Source organism: Pongo abelii, chromosome 9 (assembly GCF_028885655.2).
Source record: "Pongo abelii isolate AG06213 chromosome 9, NHGRI_mPonAbe1-v2.0_pri, whole genome shotgun sequence".
NCBI lineage: Eukaryota > Metazoa > Chordata > Mammalia > Primates > Hominidae > Pongo > Pongo abelii.
Window position 1 is genome coordinate 91,261,591 of NC_071994.2, and position 16,815 is coordinate 91,278,405.

Here is a 16,815-nt window from a genome sequence, read left to right on the forward strand (position 1 = left end):
GAACTAATCAGTTTAACAAAATCACAGAACACAAAGTTAACATACAAAATGTAGTTGTATTTTTTTATACTATCCACAGTGTTATTAAGAGAAGTCAAAAGTACAGTCTTAGCATACAAAATTTAGGATGGCAATCACTTTCAAGGCTGTAGTACTAGCAAGAAACAATTTTAAATTAAAATTTTAAAAATGGTTGCAGTACCATCAAAACCCTAAAATAACTAGTGATGAATCTGTAAGATAAGATATAAAGTTGAAATTATAAGGGTAGAATCAGATTTTTTTTGTTGTTTTGGTAAGAGCTAGTGGTTGGGGAAGAGTAATTCCAAAATTAAACCAGGGAAGAGTCTGTCTTGACTATGGTAAGGGTTACAAAACTGCATACAGTTGGCCAAATTTATGTAACTAAATTATTTAAAAGAGTATATACTCTGTGCACACTGAACATCAATAAACTTGACCTCATCTGCAAAATATGTCAATGAAGAAATATGAATTGCATAAAACCTAGTATTGATTAATCACATCAGATTACTATATTAGTGATTCAAATGAATGTCTTGGTTCAGAATGATACTATCAGCTTTCTCACATTCACCTATTTTAAACTGACTATGCTACCATTTATTCATTTGTTCACTAAATCATCCTCACATTTATCTGTTCAACAAATCTTAATGTATGTGCTGCAGGACAATCATGGTATGTAATAGAATAATCTAAGGGAATAGATTCAGGGCTCCTTTTATCTGAGTCACAGTTCACCTCTATTTTATCAGTGTGACCTCAGGGAGTTATATTACGTGTGATTCTCGTGTTTTTTCATCTGTAAAATAATGTTTTTATCTTCATGTAAAGCTCTCTTGGCACAGTGATTCTGTGATATATCATGTGTGATTCTCATGTTTTTTAATCTGTAAAATAAGTTTAATAATATTTACCTTTTTGTAAAGTTCTCTTGGCACAGTGTCTGGCACATATACATAATAGAAAGTAAAATATTTTCCCTTCCCTTCCCTTTATTCCAGCATTTCTAAACTATGACTTCTGTGCTTTTGGTGTCAGAATCACTCACTATATATTAAAATCTAATCTTTGAGAATATAATTGCAGAAAGTACAATTTATTAAGCATTGAAATTGGGCATGCAATGATATCTGACACCCCTAGGCTTCACTTGTTTTCACCTTCTGCCTCCATTCTTTTTTTTTCACAAGCAAAATTTCTACCTGCACAATCTCCCTTAACCTCTAAAAACAATTTTAACCTTGAACTATGATGGGTTAATTTTGTTTTCCTGAAAGTGTCATCAGAGTGCCTTCTGTATTATTTTGGGGGTGCTTAAGAATTCAGATTTTGAATCTCAATCCAGACCCACTGAATTATAATTTGGGGAGGTAGGGATTCAGGAATTTTCATCTAAATAAGCCTCCCAGGTTATTCTTATGCTCTGTAACATTTGAGAACTTTAGTCAAACCCAACAATCACACTTTCCAAAACTCTGATGATATTTGGGCTCAGTTCTGGCAACCCAATTCATATCTACTGTGGGCAACTAGTGGGTATCAGGTCCTAATATAAGTGAGGATATAGTAGTGACAAAAGAAAAAACAAACAAAACATGTTTTCCTGGAGCTTAGTTTTTAATAACATAGACAGTCAACTAACAAAATTAAACAAACATAGCATGTTAGGTGGTAAAATGCATTATAGAGAAAAGGGAAACAAGGACGGACACAGAAATTGGAAGATATTTTAAGCAAGATGACAAGGAAAGGCCACACAAGGAGGTGCTGGTTTACCTGCTGCTGCTTGTGCTTTCTAATATTGCTGAATGAAAAGTAATATTTTCATTGTTATTGACATGCCTACCCTCTTATTGGAAGCATGACAGTAATTTAGCATGTCCCTGGCCTCATACAGCCTGCTTGCCTGGCCCACCACATGAAGTCTCTTGCCATAGCCTTAAGATGTCAAATTCCGTGAACGGACTTGGTTTTCTAGAGCCAGGAGCTGAGTCTAGCTATGTTTTCTGCCCCATGTCACTTTTCCTAAATTGGCCACTACCAACCACACTTCGAATAGATTCACCTGGATTTGAAGGGTTAATTGCAGTGACAGGCTACCACCAGAAGAGGGTAGCAGAGGGTTGCAGAGTAAGAGCTGCTGCTGGCCTAGGTCTTCCCCTACTGAAGAACGAAGTTGTCTTCAAACAAATGACTAATATAGTCCAGTCAAGAGGTAAATTCACTGGCTAAAGCAGTGGCCTGAGAAGAATGTTATTTATAAGAGCTGGGACTGGTCTTGAATTTCACATGCCTTGGAAGAAATAGGGAGTATAGTGTATCAGAGACGATTCTAGTGCCCTTAGATAATATAGATTCCTAAAGTATATCCCACGACATGAATGTCTACTCTACTATGGTCTCTGTCTATTCTTCAGGTTCCTCTCTTGTCATTCCTACCCATTCAACTCCTGTTAAGTTCCACCTAATGAAGAAAATAATGGCTTCTAAGCATACCATGTGATCTCAAGATTCAGACCTTACTTTTCTTTCTTTCCATAGTAAACATTTATTAATCTCAAGTCCCTTGCTTAAACTGGGTATATAAAACTGAAGTCTCAGATCATTCTCTTATTTGGGAATAACATGAAGTGGGACCCAAGACCACCTCTGGGGTTTATCGCTGCAATTCCAGGGACTAGCACAGTACCTGGCACCTTATAAACACTCAATAATTTTTATTGCAAACATTAATCAGTTTATTATAAGAGGTAATTAACACAAATGAGAATTTTTACAGTTCTTCTTTCTTAAAAGGGCAGCAGGATGACAAATTTATTTCTACCTTGTGCTCTGCAGAAACCAGATATAATACCTCCTCTGTGAGGCAGACCTAGCAGGAAGCCTCCCACATATTGAACGATTTGAGCAGTCCCCTGACAGTGATATCAAGCAGATAAAGCTGAAAATGTATTAGAGGAAAGCAGTATTTTCTTAAAACGATCATCACCCATGACCCTTGGTTCAAACCAACCCAAAGGTCATCCTTGTCCCTTGTGTTCCTCAGGGCCAGGACACTGCCACCTGTCAATTGTGTCAAGCAGATTTGCCGGCATCTCTCTCAAAACAAAACTAACAGGAATTCTGGTTTAAAAGCCACACAATATTCTTACCATCTAAAGCCTAAAAAATAAAACAGAGAAGGGAATAAGGATTGAGGTTTTTTTTTTTTTTTTTTTTTTTCCTTTCCAACAATGTTGTAAAAACAAACAAAAGAAGAAAATAAAAAAGCATTTATCTTTCTTAACCTTTATAAGATACCTGTAAAAGGCATTATTTTAATTATTATCATTTGCCTCATTTCTGAGAGGTAGTGAAATAAAGGGGACGAAAAAGGGCTTGTTTGGGTCAGCCACTGAGGTCTTTTCATTTTAGAGCCCAGGTTTGTTTGTTTGTTTGTTTGCTTCTCTTCTGCCATGTCGCCTCAATTCAATTCAGTGTAACTCATGTATTGTGTTTTATAATTTACAAAGCGTGCTAACATTGATTTTCTAACTTATCCATCATAAGTACCCTATTGTACGGATAAAATATTAGTTCTATCTTTGGACAGATGAGGATACTGAAGTCATAACAAGAACACATGAATTTTGACTGTAAATATGGTCTTCCTTGAACGAATGGGCCCCCCTTGCAAAATGATTCAGTCTGCTTAAATTATAACCTAAGAATAGGCCAAAAGCAGGTCTTTGCAAGGTAAAATCTGTCCTTTTAGTCTTACATGGGTGCTTAACTGCAACTCAAACTTGTGCATATATAAGGCAGTAAAAACTTATACAAAATTGCATTTTCTTTATTCAAAATGCAGAAAAGAAAGCAAAAATCAACATTATCATTTAATCACAGTCCCCACTGCTCTCTCATGTATTTGTGTTGGGGAGGGAGGTTGTGGATAGCATTAGTATCATTATTATCAGATAAGTAGAGGAAGAATAGAGACCAGGTGGAATTGGCCCAGTTGTTTGGCAGAGTGAATTAATGAGTTTGGGGTTGTTAAAAAAAAAAAAAAAAGTAAACGTTAGTGCTTACTTTGGCAATAGGGTCTTATAAGGATTAAATTAGTTACATAAGAAAATTAGGGGAATACATTTGGTTTTACTTGAATACCAGGAGGTAATAAAGGGAAATTCCCACAATAGCAAAGAATGATCCTTCGGCAGAACCGAAATCCAAATTGAAACGTGACTATGAGAACTGACCTTCCTCATAATGTCAGCAATATTAGAGAGAAACTCAAGTATGGAATGTGGGGTTCAAGCTAATGCAATGCAGAAATTAAGAAGTAGGGAGAGCCTAACTGAGATATAGATTATACTTGAAAATTGCAAGATGAGTAGTCAATTTTTATTGAGCAATTATTGTATGCCAGTCTTATTTAATGCATTTCCAATACATTTTTAGTTTAATTATCACAATTCTATTATGTAAATACAATGATCATCAACACTGTACAAATGAAGAATGAGGCTTAGAGATATTAATTTTTTCTCAAAATCCCACAGGAAATAGAATCAGGCTGGGAATAGTTAGGTCTATCTGATCCAAGTGCCTGTGACCTTAATTATTCTCCTTCATAACTTCAAGAACCTGGAAATATAATTTATAGCAGAAACTTTTTATCTCTAAATTATTCATTAATTTATATTCAACTGTCACATAGAGTTAACAAGACTTCCAAAAATTATGCTAATAAAGCCATTGCTTAGGATGCTTCCTTATTATCACCACTTAAATTATAATCAAAATGAGCTATTTCAATGAAATTATCTCACAGTTTGCAAGTTTCTCTTCATTATACCCAGGAACCAAATGCATATGTCAAGGAAAAGCTTAGGCGAGGCTTTCCTATTTAGCTTTTAGAAATATTGACTTCCAAGGACAAATTGATATTACAGAATTGTTTAACAACTCTCAGGTTATTTGCATCTATATAATGGAAGTGTGAAGCAGCCTCCATATGCAAAAAGATAGTGATGGTTCTGTACCTACAGCTACTTTGAAAATGTTCATTTCAATAAGCACGTCCTCTGTGACTGGGTGTGGTGTCTCACACCTGTAATCCCAGAACTTTGGGGGCTGAGGCGGGAGGATCATTTGAGGCCAGGAGTTCTAGACTAACCCAGGCAGCATAGTGAGATCCTGTTTCTATAAAACAAAACAAAAAATGAGTATGTTCTCTGAGTTGGGCTGTGATTGGTTGTGGCACTGAGAATGAGGGGAAGGGACCAAAAATAAGGGTAAGATTTGAACCCTATCCAGGAAGAAGGTATGCTTCAAATGAAGACTAATTTATTACATGTTAAATAACTGAGAATTTTTTCAAGAAAATTCACTAGGGAATGATAATATGCTGCTTTCATAATGTAAATGGATACCAATTCCTGAGTGATTTCTACTGCCAGGCACTAGGAAAGAAAATTTTCATAGACTATTGTATTTAATCCTCACAACAGTTCTATAAAGTATTTATACTTTACTTTCATCTTATGAATGAGGAAACCCAGATTCTGTCATGGTCATGAATATTTTGGGAATGAAAGGTATGGGCTTTCAGTTTGAGTGTATGAAGTTCTTGGCTTCCTCTCTTTCAATCTCGGATCCAGTGGGTCTTTGAAATATTATCGTCTAGAACAAATATGAAATTACTTCCACCTATCAAAATCATATAACGTCTTACAGTGCCTGCTATGTCTCATTCACTCTAAAATTTCCTTGTTGGATGATCAACGTATCAGTTAGGAGTGTTTGGGGATGCAGGTAAAGAAAACCTGTTAAACGATGACTTAAGATAAATGGATTACAGCTCTCACATAACAAGTAGTCTGGCAGTAAGATGCTGCCATTATGGTTAAAATGTTCAGTGAAAGCTGAGCCAACATTATATTATTCTCTCTGCTGTTTCCCATGGTGACATGAACACTGCCCCAACTTTAAGTATCGTATTTTCATGGCAGTAAGAATGAGTAAAGGGATCAGTTCATCTCTGTGGGTCTCCAGGTAGCTAAAATCACAACAATAGTAACCATAATAATAACTTCAATGCATTTGTTGCTGCCTGTTTGCCAGGTGGTGTAATATTTTTCTATAGTTTTTCACATAACTCTTATAATGAAATGAGATGTCACTATTATTATTATCCTCATTTTACATATTAAAAAATTGAGACACAGAAAAGTAATTTCATATAGTCAAGGTCCTATAATTAGTAATAATGAAAAGCAAGATTGCAGCTCTGTTCTTTCTGGCTCGAAATGTGGTGTTTTTTATCCTGTGCTATGCTGATTCTTACAATCAGTAGATAAAGGCTTGAATATATGGTTATGCATCTAACCTTTAGAGCCTATTTCAGATGTCTCCTTCTACATCAAGCCCTTCATAATCCACCATACTTTCAAATTCCCTTTCCCCTCTTTTCATTTGCTATGTATTTGTCACATCTTTCACAGCACTGTATTCTTTATTCTATTAGTCATTTACCACATTTTCTTATTTCTCAGATTTAGTTCTAAGAACCTAGTAGGCAGGATCCATGTCCATTATTAAGCTCCAGCGTATCACAGGTGTTTAATAAATGTGTGTTGAGAAGTCAGCTGAAACCCCTCTCCTCTGGTCCTGCTACTTGCTACCTAAACTCTCTCAGTGCCATTTTAAAAGGTATGCTGAAGCTGGGATTTCCTTTGGCTAAGTCCTATTGCTTGGCTTCTTTTTTGACTATATATCTAGTCATTAAACATAATTTATGATTTTTGGAAATATAAATAGGGATACAGTAAGTCAATGACTGTTATACTCAGCTATTCTCACTAATAATCTATAAAGTAAAAAACACAGCCTTTTTTCCCCCTTCATGACTTCTCAACACACATTTACTAAACACCTGTGGCATGCTGGCGCTTAATAATGGACATGGATCCTGCCTACTAGCTTCTTAGAATTCAATCTGAGAATTCTATAAAACAATTAAGTAGTCTGTCTTTGTGGTATATGAAGTATTTGTAATTTATAAGGCACTGATCCTTTTAGAATCAATGTAATAATAATTGTCCCTATCTCGTTGCACATGACATCTCCTTACTCTAGAGCTTTTCTTATATATTTAATATTTATCAGGTGCCTTCACAGTGCTGTCTCATCTGTTAATTATTTCCTTTACCCATAAAATATTTAATAACATATTCTGTGTATGTCACTGTATAAGACACTGGGAATATAAAAATATTTTAGTATAACTATTAAGAAGAATCATACTCAAGGCACATTAACAGGCAAAGGAAGGAGTTGATGTTCATTAGGGTGGTATGGAAGGCATTATAGAAATTATGTGAACAACATCTTGAAGGAGGATAAGAATGTTATCAGATAGACAAGGAGGTAATAGGATGAAGGAAAAATTAGATATAAAGATGTTAAAAAATATGACACTTTGGGGAAATGTAAATAATTATATGTGTGCTAAGTATGAATGGCAACAAAGAAGTGTAAAAGCCAAGTTAACACAGTAAGTTTTCAATAAGTCATTGTACAACATACCAGTTCAAGGTGCTTTCAGTCCTTCTGCAGACAACAGCTCAGGGAAAATTAAGTCGCAGAAACCATGTCTAGATGCTACTGTTGTTTAGTGATCATAATGGATTCTACCATTTTTGTTTTGTTTAGTTTTTTTGAGATGGAGTCTTGCTCTCACCCAGGCTGGAGTACAGTGGCGCGATCTTGACTCACTGCAACCTCCTGCCTCCCAGGTTCAGGCAATTCTCCTGCCCAGAAAGTAGCAGGGACCACAAGCGCACACCACCACACCCGGCTAATTTTTGTATTTGTAGTAGAGACGGGGTTTCACCATGTTGGTCAGGCTGGTCTTGAACTGCTGACCTCAAGTGATCCACCCACCTTTACCTCCCAAAGTGCTGGGATTACAGGCATGAGCCATACTCCCGGCCTTCCACTTCAATTTTTATTAGGTAAAACAATAAGACAGGGTGATGCTCAGATCAGTTTCACCACATACCATTATTCTGGACATGTGGTGTATTAGTTATCTATTTTTGGTGAGTGGAATACCCCCAACGCTTATCAGCTTAAATCAACATTTTATTCATATTAATAGTTTATGAGAATCAGGGATCCTGGAGCAGATTTATGAAGGGTTTGAATTCAAGGTCTCACACAAGGTGGCAGTCAAGCTGTCAGCTGGGGCTGCAATCATCTGGAGGGTTGACATGGGCTACAAAATGTGATTCAAATATCAATTGTATAGGTTTGTTTATAACGAGAGAGAGAGAGAGAGAGAGAGAGAGAATTTTCAATGTCTTTTATGTCCTATAGATTCCAAAGTCTCACCCTGTCTCTTCTGTTTTATTCTATCAGGCACACAGACCTTCCATAATACAATGTGGGAAGGGAATACACAAGGACATGAGTACTAGGAGGTGGGGATTAATTGGGGATATCTTACACGATTATTACCACAGTGTGCCCTCTGGCTCCAATGAAGTGTGAAACACACACTTCTATATACATTTACAATTCCTTTTCAATAAAAGAGAGAAATGAGTGGCACATAGTAGTCTTGGTTTCTAGCAATTCTGAGATCCAACTGGGAAAATGTAGCAAGTTCTTTGATTAAGTCTCAGTTTGCTTCTGCCCAGAAGTCATAGCCCTTGACTTTCCCTTCTGGATTCTTGTTTCCACTGAACCACTCTTCCTTTTATAGGAGATGTAGTATGTATTTGCAGGTAAGTGGTCCTTTAAGCCTATTTCCTGCTAGGAGAAATTTGGCAGGCCCAAAGGCCTTTCATTTTGTACTCCTTCTGTCCCTTTTCATCCAAGCTGGCATTGTTTCTATTGATATATTATCTTAAAAACTTTTTAATTCTCTTGTGAATCTTCTTGCAGTTCATTCCATTAGGTAAAATCCACACCCACAAATTTCTCCAAAATAAGCCCTTCTTTACCTTGGATCTCTACAGATAACACTCCTAGAAGCCCAGTCTGTCTGGAAGGACTTTTACCTGACAGAACGGTGTACGTGGAAGTACCACCTTCAAATTATCTAAGATAAACATAATTTTTAAACATGGTATTTACTGCATCTTTGGACCTTGTTTTCCTTGCTCTTTGTTCAGAGGCCATGTCTTAATTTTAAAATCTTTTGCTACCTGTGGAAGCTTAAAAATTTAAAACTATGAAATCTCAACTTTTTACACATATATTAGCCTTTCATTTACTTCTCTCATTTACTATAAATAGCAGGGAAAAAAAGAACACATGCTCAACATTTCAATGAACACTCTTCTTAATATCATTTCAGCTTGTAACCACTTCCTAGTTTTCAAGTTTTTAGATATTTGTTATGATAGCATATCCACATTGCAGTAGCAGAATCAGTATTACTTATCTAGCCTGCATAAAGTATTACTCCAAAATTCAGTGATTAAACATTTAATATCTAACATAATTTCTAAATATTAGGAAACTGAGTAGTATAGCTAGTGATTCTGGCTCAAGATCACTCAGAAGGTTGCAGCCAAATATATGCTGAAGCTGTAGTCATCCGGAAGCTTGACTGGACCTGGAGGAGCCAATCCAAGTCACTTGCATGGCAGTTGGTGGGAGGCCTCAGCTCCCTGCGATATGGACCTCTCCATATGACTGCTCATACAATGGCAGTTGGCTTTTCCCAGAGTAAGTTATTTTAGAAAGGTCTCCAGAATCACAAGCTGGCATTTCTTTGTTTCTACTTTATTCTATTGGACACACAGACCAGCCCTGATATATTTTTGGAGGCAACTAAGCAAAGGGATGAGCATCAGAAGGAAGATATATGAGGTCCATCTTAGAGGCTGGCAACTATGCATGGGTATAGTCACAGCTTCTACCTTCAGTGCTTTCATATGTGAAAGCAGCAGTTTTATATCTGTTGTGGAAAACACAAGTAATTAATTCAGCAGGTTAATTCTGTTTGATTTCTATAAAATTTGCAGGGGGAAGGGCAGGAGCTGTGAGTCTAATCTGATAAAACATAGTAAAAAGTATTTTTTGCTGTAACACATTTCAGACAATTCTTTTAAAGGGACAGATTATCCTCTATTTCTTCCTCATAAAACAACAAATTATGTTACCTTATGGGCTAAAGGGCATATTCAAATTATGCTAATTTATTTTTGATTAAGGAGAATGAGTGGAAGAAAGAAACTAACATTTGATAAAACTCTTAAAAAGCAGAGACAATTATACCATGTCTGTATCAAGGTCAATATTATTTAATCCTCACCATAACGCTGTAAGGTAATGATAATATCCTTCATTTTACACTTCCAGAAAAGAGAGCTATGAAAAGTTGAGAAACTTAGTTTAAACCATACAGCTAACTTTTCATTTACAAACATTATAGAATAATAGGGACTGGTTTTCCTTTTCATCTTAAGTTGTTGAACTTAAAAAATGGGCATAATATATGCAACAGTAGTTTTCAGTTATTTCACAACCACTATTTAGGACAAGTAATTACCAAGATATGGGAAATTTCAAGGTGAGCCCTACTATTATGCCAGGTTGCTTTCTGAATAATGTCCAGGTTTTAGCATGGGAATTGGAGTCCTGAGAAAGCCTGGTACTCTTTCTCTCTATCAAAGTGACAGGATTGAAATATGAAAAGGTTGTGGTGGCTACAATTTTGGGGGCAGGTACCAGAGCAGAGAGTGGCATAGAGTGGAGGGAACTACGTTGTTTGCTCTAATTTGGCCTCGAGGTGTTTTTCTGGATAGTGACTATAATCAGTAGCTTTACTCTCCTGGGGATCCAATGGATGTGGTTTTGGATGTTTGCAGTTTGCCTTTTGGGGGATACTTTTTTTATCCTGGCAAATAACCTAATGCCTAAGTATCTGACCCATGACCAGGTGTTCCTCTCAAAATGTGTTGTTTATACTCACAGACACCCTTGTATATCTTTTCTTACCCTTGTCCAGTTTATTTCTACCATCATATCTACTCTTAAGGAGAGCCTTGACCAGCAGAAAAGTTAGGTCCAGGTGGGTAAGTCAGGTGAGACACAGAGGAGTCAACAGAACAAAAACACATAAAATAACAGAAGCCATTTATTATTTATAGGTCATGAAAAGAGAAGTACCAACAAGGGCCAATGGAAAGATCACAGGGGCCATGTGTTCAACCTGAAAGTGAGGAGCCAAAGAGAGAGATGGACCTATGGGCCAAGGCCTTTATAGGGATCCGGGGTGTTACCCAAGGAACTTTCCTATGGAGAGTTCTAATCCATGGGTTTAAAACAAGCATTCAGTGGGGCCATACTGTGACTAAGATGTGATCATTAAGATATATCTATGCAGTCCATGTGGAGTGTGGGACTCAGTGGGGCAAGTCAAGTAGATTGTATCTCTAAATCCCACAGGGAGGTGATCACCAGACGTAGTTGTATAACGCAGATATCTGTCCTTTATAATGAAAAACTGGGAGGAAGCAGAAAAGTGTAAATTGTGTTAAGAGTAACTAAGCCTTGCTTCTGGTATGAGAAAGTTAAGTGTATATTCAAAATGGATACAAAGGTGACATAAAATTACAACAATTCACTACAGCCTACATAAAAAGCAGGCGAGATCTACAGAGAGTTCCACCTGAATCTTCCACTGAGTAATGGCTGTGCATGAGTGTGATGAATTAATCAAGACCAAGGAAAGAAACACCACAAAGAGGCAAGAGGAAGAAGCTGTGAAGCTCAAAAATGGCCAGAAACAGTTTGTGTTCCCACTAAACAGGGTGAAAAATGTCATCATAATTCATGAAGCATCAGGTAGAGGACTCAGGAGGCTATCACCTGAATAGGGTGGAAAAAAATGGCACTGTTCCAGACCAACTTAAGAAAGCTAAGAAAGCAGGCTTCAAAGGAAAAAACTGATCCTAAGAAATTGAATTGCACCACAGAACCACAGAATAAAGCTCAAAAATATTTAAGGAAACTAATACCTAGTACTCATCAAGCTAAAGTTCACAATGCCTGACATCTAATAAAATATTGACAGATGTGAAGGAAGCGGAAAATATATGACCACTAATAAGGAGAAAAATAAATCAATAAAAAACAAAAAGACACAGGTGACAATTAGTAAACAAGAACATAAAAGAGTTAAAATACATTCCATATGGTAAAGAAAGTAGGCAAGACCATACCCACTTTAAAGAGAAGCGTAGAAGACAGAAAAATGCAAAATTGAATTTCTAGAGATAAAAACTAATTGCATGACATGAAAACTATCCTGAAGAGGGTAAGGAGCAGAATAGACACACTGGGAAAAAATATTTTTGAAATTGATGCATAATAAAAGAAACTGTCTAAAATGAAACACATAGGTAAAAGTAGTTAAAAAATTATAGCATCAGAGAGTTATGGAAAAAAACTAACTCTGCCTCATATTATGCATAATTGGGGCCATAGAAAGGCATTAAAATACATGAAAAAATAATGGCCAATACACATCATAATCAAATTGATTCAAAATTGGTAAAGAGAAATATTAAGGGTATCCGGAGATAAAACAGAGATATTTTGTGCAGAGAATCAGACGTAAAAATGACAAGGAAATTATTTACTGTTAGAAACAAGGCTTGTCAGAAGACAATGAAGCAGTATCCCGAAACTTCTGGAAACAAACAAAACAGTCAACTAAGAATTCTGTGACCAATGAATAGGTCTAACAAAAATGAAGATAAAATAAAGTGTTTTTCAAATATAAAATGTTGAAATAATTCAACAGCAGGTTTTCACTAAAAGAAATTTTAAAGGAAGTCCTTCAGACAGAAAAAAATAATAGATGGCAAATATGCGAATGAATATATTTTCTCTTTTAAAAATATGTTTGAAGATAATTGACAACACAAAAACAATAACAATGTATTATATAGAGTTTATGAAATATGTACAAATAAAATTTATATTAACAACATTACAAAGAATTGCAGAAGAAGAATAAAGTGCTCTGGTGTTACCAGTGTACATAGGGTATATCACTAAATAATTTAAAAATGTATGCTATAAATCTTAAAAGAACAACTATAAATCCTAAAGAATAACTATTCATATTTTATTAATACATAGGTAAAACTAATAAACTAACAAAGAAGATAAAGCAAAATAGTTAAAAATGTTGAATTAATCTAAAATAAGTCAGAAAATGAGAAAATGTTGATAAGGTAAAAATGAGACAAATGGGAATAAATAGCAAGATGGAAGATGTAATCCAAACTATATTTGTAATCATATCAAATGTAAATGATGTAAACACCAATCAAAATGCAGAAAAAATCAGGTTGAATGTTATCAAGGCTCTGTGCTGCCTAAAATAAATTCATCTTAATTATAAAGACAAATCAAATGATAGGAAATACTATATCATGCTAACACTATCAAAAGAAAGGTAGAACGGCAAACTTAATATCACAGTATGATTCAGAGTAAAAATTATGACAAAGAATAACTGAATAATTTTACAATTACAAAGAATTAATTCATCAAGAAGATAATAATGCATCTAATAGCAGAACTTCACAGGACAGAAAGCATAATCTTATACTAATAAAAGGAGGAATAAATCCAAAATGTATTTGAGCATATCTCTCAACATTTCACAGAACAAGTAGACAGACAATTAGCAAAGATATATAAAACTTTAACCTCACTATCAACTTATCTGATTTATTTGACATTTATGCAACTCTTCATCCAACATCATATTATGTGTATTATACAAGTACATAAGAAACATTACAAAATTAGACCATCTTCTGTTTCATTAAACAAACATTATTAAATGTGTATTTTCTGACTACAATGAAATTAAACTATAATCAATAATAGAAAGACAGCTGGAAAATTATCAAATACTTGAAAACTAAATTGCACACTTATACATGGTTTGAAGAAAAATTAAAAAATAGAGATTAGAAAGTATTTTTAAGTGAACAAAAATAAAAACATGGCATTACAAAAATTGTAGATGCCGCTAAAGCAGTAATCAGAGAAAAATTAGAGCATTGATAGTCTATGTTAAATAGGAAGGAAAGTCTCAGATAATGACTTTTTAGTTTTTGCCTCAGGACACTTGAAAAGTTGGGCAAATTAAGTCTATAATAAGTAGAGAAAAGGAAATAATGAAAAGCAGAAATAATTAAAATAAGAAACAGTTACACAATATAGAAACTCAAAGAAACCAAAAGCTAGTTTTTTGAGAAAATTGACAAAATTAATAAACCCCTAGCCAGACTGCAGAGGGAGAGAGGAAAAAAAAATCAACATTAAAGGAATAATAGGAAAATATTTTGAAAAGTAAAAATTTCATGTCATTTATTAATTTCAACCACTTTGAAAAAAATCAAATTCAAATTTTAGTAAAGAAATAACTTAAATGTGTGTGTGTGTGTGTGTGTAAATTTCCCACAAAGAAAACAGGGGACCTTCATTAGTGAATTCTATTTAACATTCAAGGGGAAAATACTGATTATATTAGGTTGGTGCAAACATAATTGAGGTTTCAAACCATGAATTTCAAATCATTATAACTAGGCTCAAACACATGGATTTTTATGCTACAGGAATAAACAAACATATCTTGCTGGCAAAAATGTGTTGATTATAATGCTTCCTATTTTGATTAATAAAGTCTTGACAAAGTCTGTTTTGTCAGAGACTAGGATCACAACCCCTCCTTTTTTCTCTTTTTCATTTGCTCATAAATTTTCCTCTATCCCTTTATTTTGAGCCTATGAGTGTTTTTGCATGTGAGATGGGTCTCTTGAAGACAGCACACTGATGGGGCTTTACACTTTATCCAGTTTGCCATTCTGTATTTTTTAATTGGGGCATTTAGCCCAATTACATTTAAGGTTATTATTGTTACATGTGAATTTTATCCTGTCATCATGATGCTAGTTTGTTATGATGCAGAGCTGTTTATGTGGTGGCTTCATAGTGTCATTGTTCTGTGTACTTCAGTGAGCTTTTGTAGTGGCTGATAATGGTTTTTCCTTTTCATATTTAGTGCTTCCTTCAGGAGCTCTTGCAAAGCAGGCCTGGTGGTCAACTGATTTTTGTTCAAAAGTACTAAAGTGATTCAATGTGGGAAAAGATAACCTTTTCAATAAGTTGCCCCAAAACTATTGAGTAACTATACATAAAAAAAGTAAATCTCAAACCTTTCCTCATAGAATGTATGAAAATTAACTGAAAATAGATTACAGACCTAAAGCTAAAACTATCAATCATCTAGATTTAAACAACAGAAGATTTTGGATTTGGCAAAGGTGTTTTAACAGGACATAAAAACATAAAAGAATAAATAGGTCTTTATAAAAATGTAAAAGTTTCGCCCTTTAGGAGACTCCATTAGATAAGAGAAAGAAGAAACCCACTGACTGGAAAAAACATATTTGCAAAACATGCATTTCACAAAGAACTTACATTTGTAGTATATTAAATAGAACACTTCAAATCAATAATAAGTAAAAAAGGCCAATATTAAAACTGGAAAAATATTTCAACAGACACCTTATAAAAGGAGATATTAAGATGGCAAATAAGTATGTAAAAATTTACTCAACATCAGCCGTTAGGAAAATGCAAATTAAAACCGCAACAAATTAATGCTTTACAAACTGCTAACATACCTGCAGTTGAATGGTGACAAGAGTTGGTGACAGGCTGGAACTTTAATACACTGCAATTTGGAATATAAAATGATATGAGCCCTTAGAAAAAGGTTTTCTATTTTTCCAAACGTTAAACATAAGCATACTATGCATTCTAGCCATTGGATTAGTAGGATTCACCTAAAAAAAATAAAATAAAAGCAAACACCCAAAGATCTGTATATAAAATTTCACAGCAGTTTTATTCTTCTTAGCCAAAACCTAGAAACAACCAAATTATCAAACTCTCTGTTTACTTTTCCTGTATTTGTTTCCATGAAAATGAACAGACATGTGTTTGTGTTCTAATGTCTCTTTTTCTTATACAAATGTTATCAACAAAAAGTAGGCTGAGGAGAGGAAGAGGAGAGGTTGGTTTTGTTGTCTAGGTGGTGGCAGAGGCAGAAGAAAATACACATATAAGTGGACCTGCACAGTTCAAACCTGTGTTATTCAATTGTCACCTGTATGCATGTATGTATATATATACACACACATACATATATATATATATGTTGCAAACGTATTCTCCCAGTTTGTCAGTCTTTTAACTTCATTTGTAGTGGGTTTTGTTTTTGTTCATGAAAAGTGTTTTTAGAAATTATATGTATTCAAATTTATCAATTTTTTAATTGTATCTGGATTTTGATTTATAGTTAGAATGCCATTCTCTACACCTATGTAAAGAAGAATGCACTGCAATTTAACCTGTTTTATTTAAAGGGGAATAAAACATTTACAAATGTTGCTGTCTTCCATTACCTTCATGGAGTGATGACTTACTATTACATTGCCGATCTTTTCAGAGTGCATTCTTAAGGACGGGCCAAACGATGGATCAAAATTATATTCCAGATGACTAATTGTCCCAGTACCATCTATTAAAAAGTCAATTGTGACTCAGTGATTTGAGGTGCAGTTTTTTTGTACTCAATAGACTTCCATATTAATTTGGGTCTATTTTTATGCATTCTACTCTATTCTGCCTGTTTTTCTATTCTTATGAACTTTCTGTCAACTTAGATTAACACATACTTTTATACATCTCATGTGTATA

General features: G+C 34.7%; 1 protein-coding gene across 3 annotated transcripts in view; it reads right to left on the reverse strand.

Moving 5' to 3' along the window:
* GRM5 (glutamate metabotropic receptor 5) overlaps positions 1–16,815 on the reverse strand; it is a 664,926-nt gene that overhangs the window by 617,757 nt on the left and 30,354 nt on the right. For all 3 annotated transcript variants that reach the window (XM_063711323.1, XM_063711322.1, XM_024255290.3), the window contains exon 3: positions 15,738–15,787. The gene's annotated coding sequence lies outside the window, so the exon portion shown is untranslated. The remainder of the gene's footprint in view (positions 1–15,737; positions 15,788–16,815) is intronic.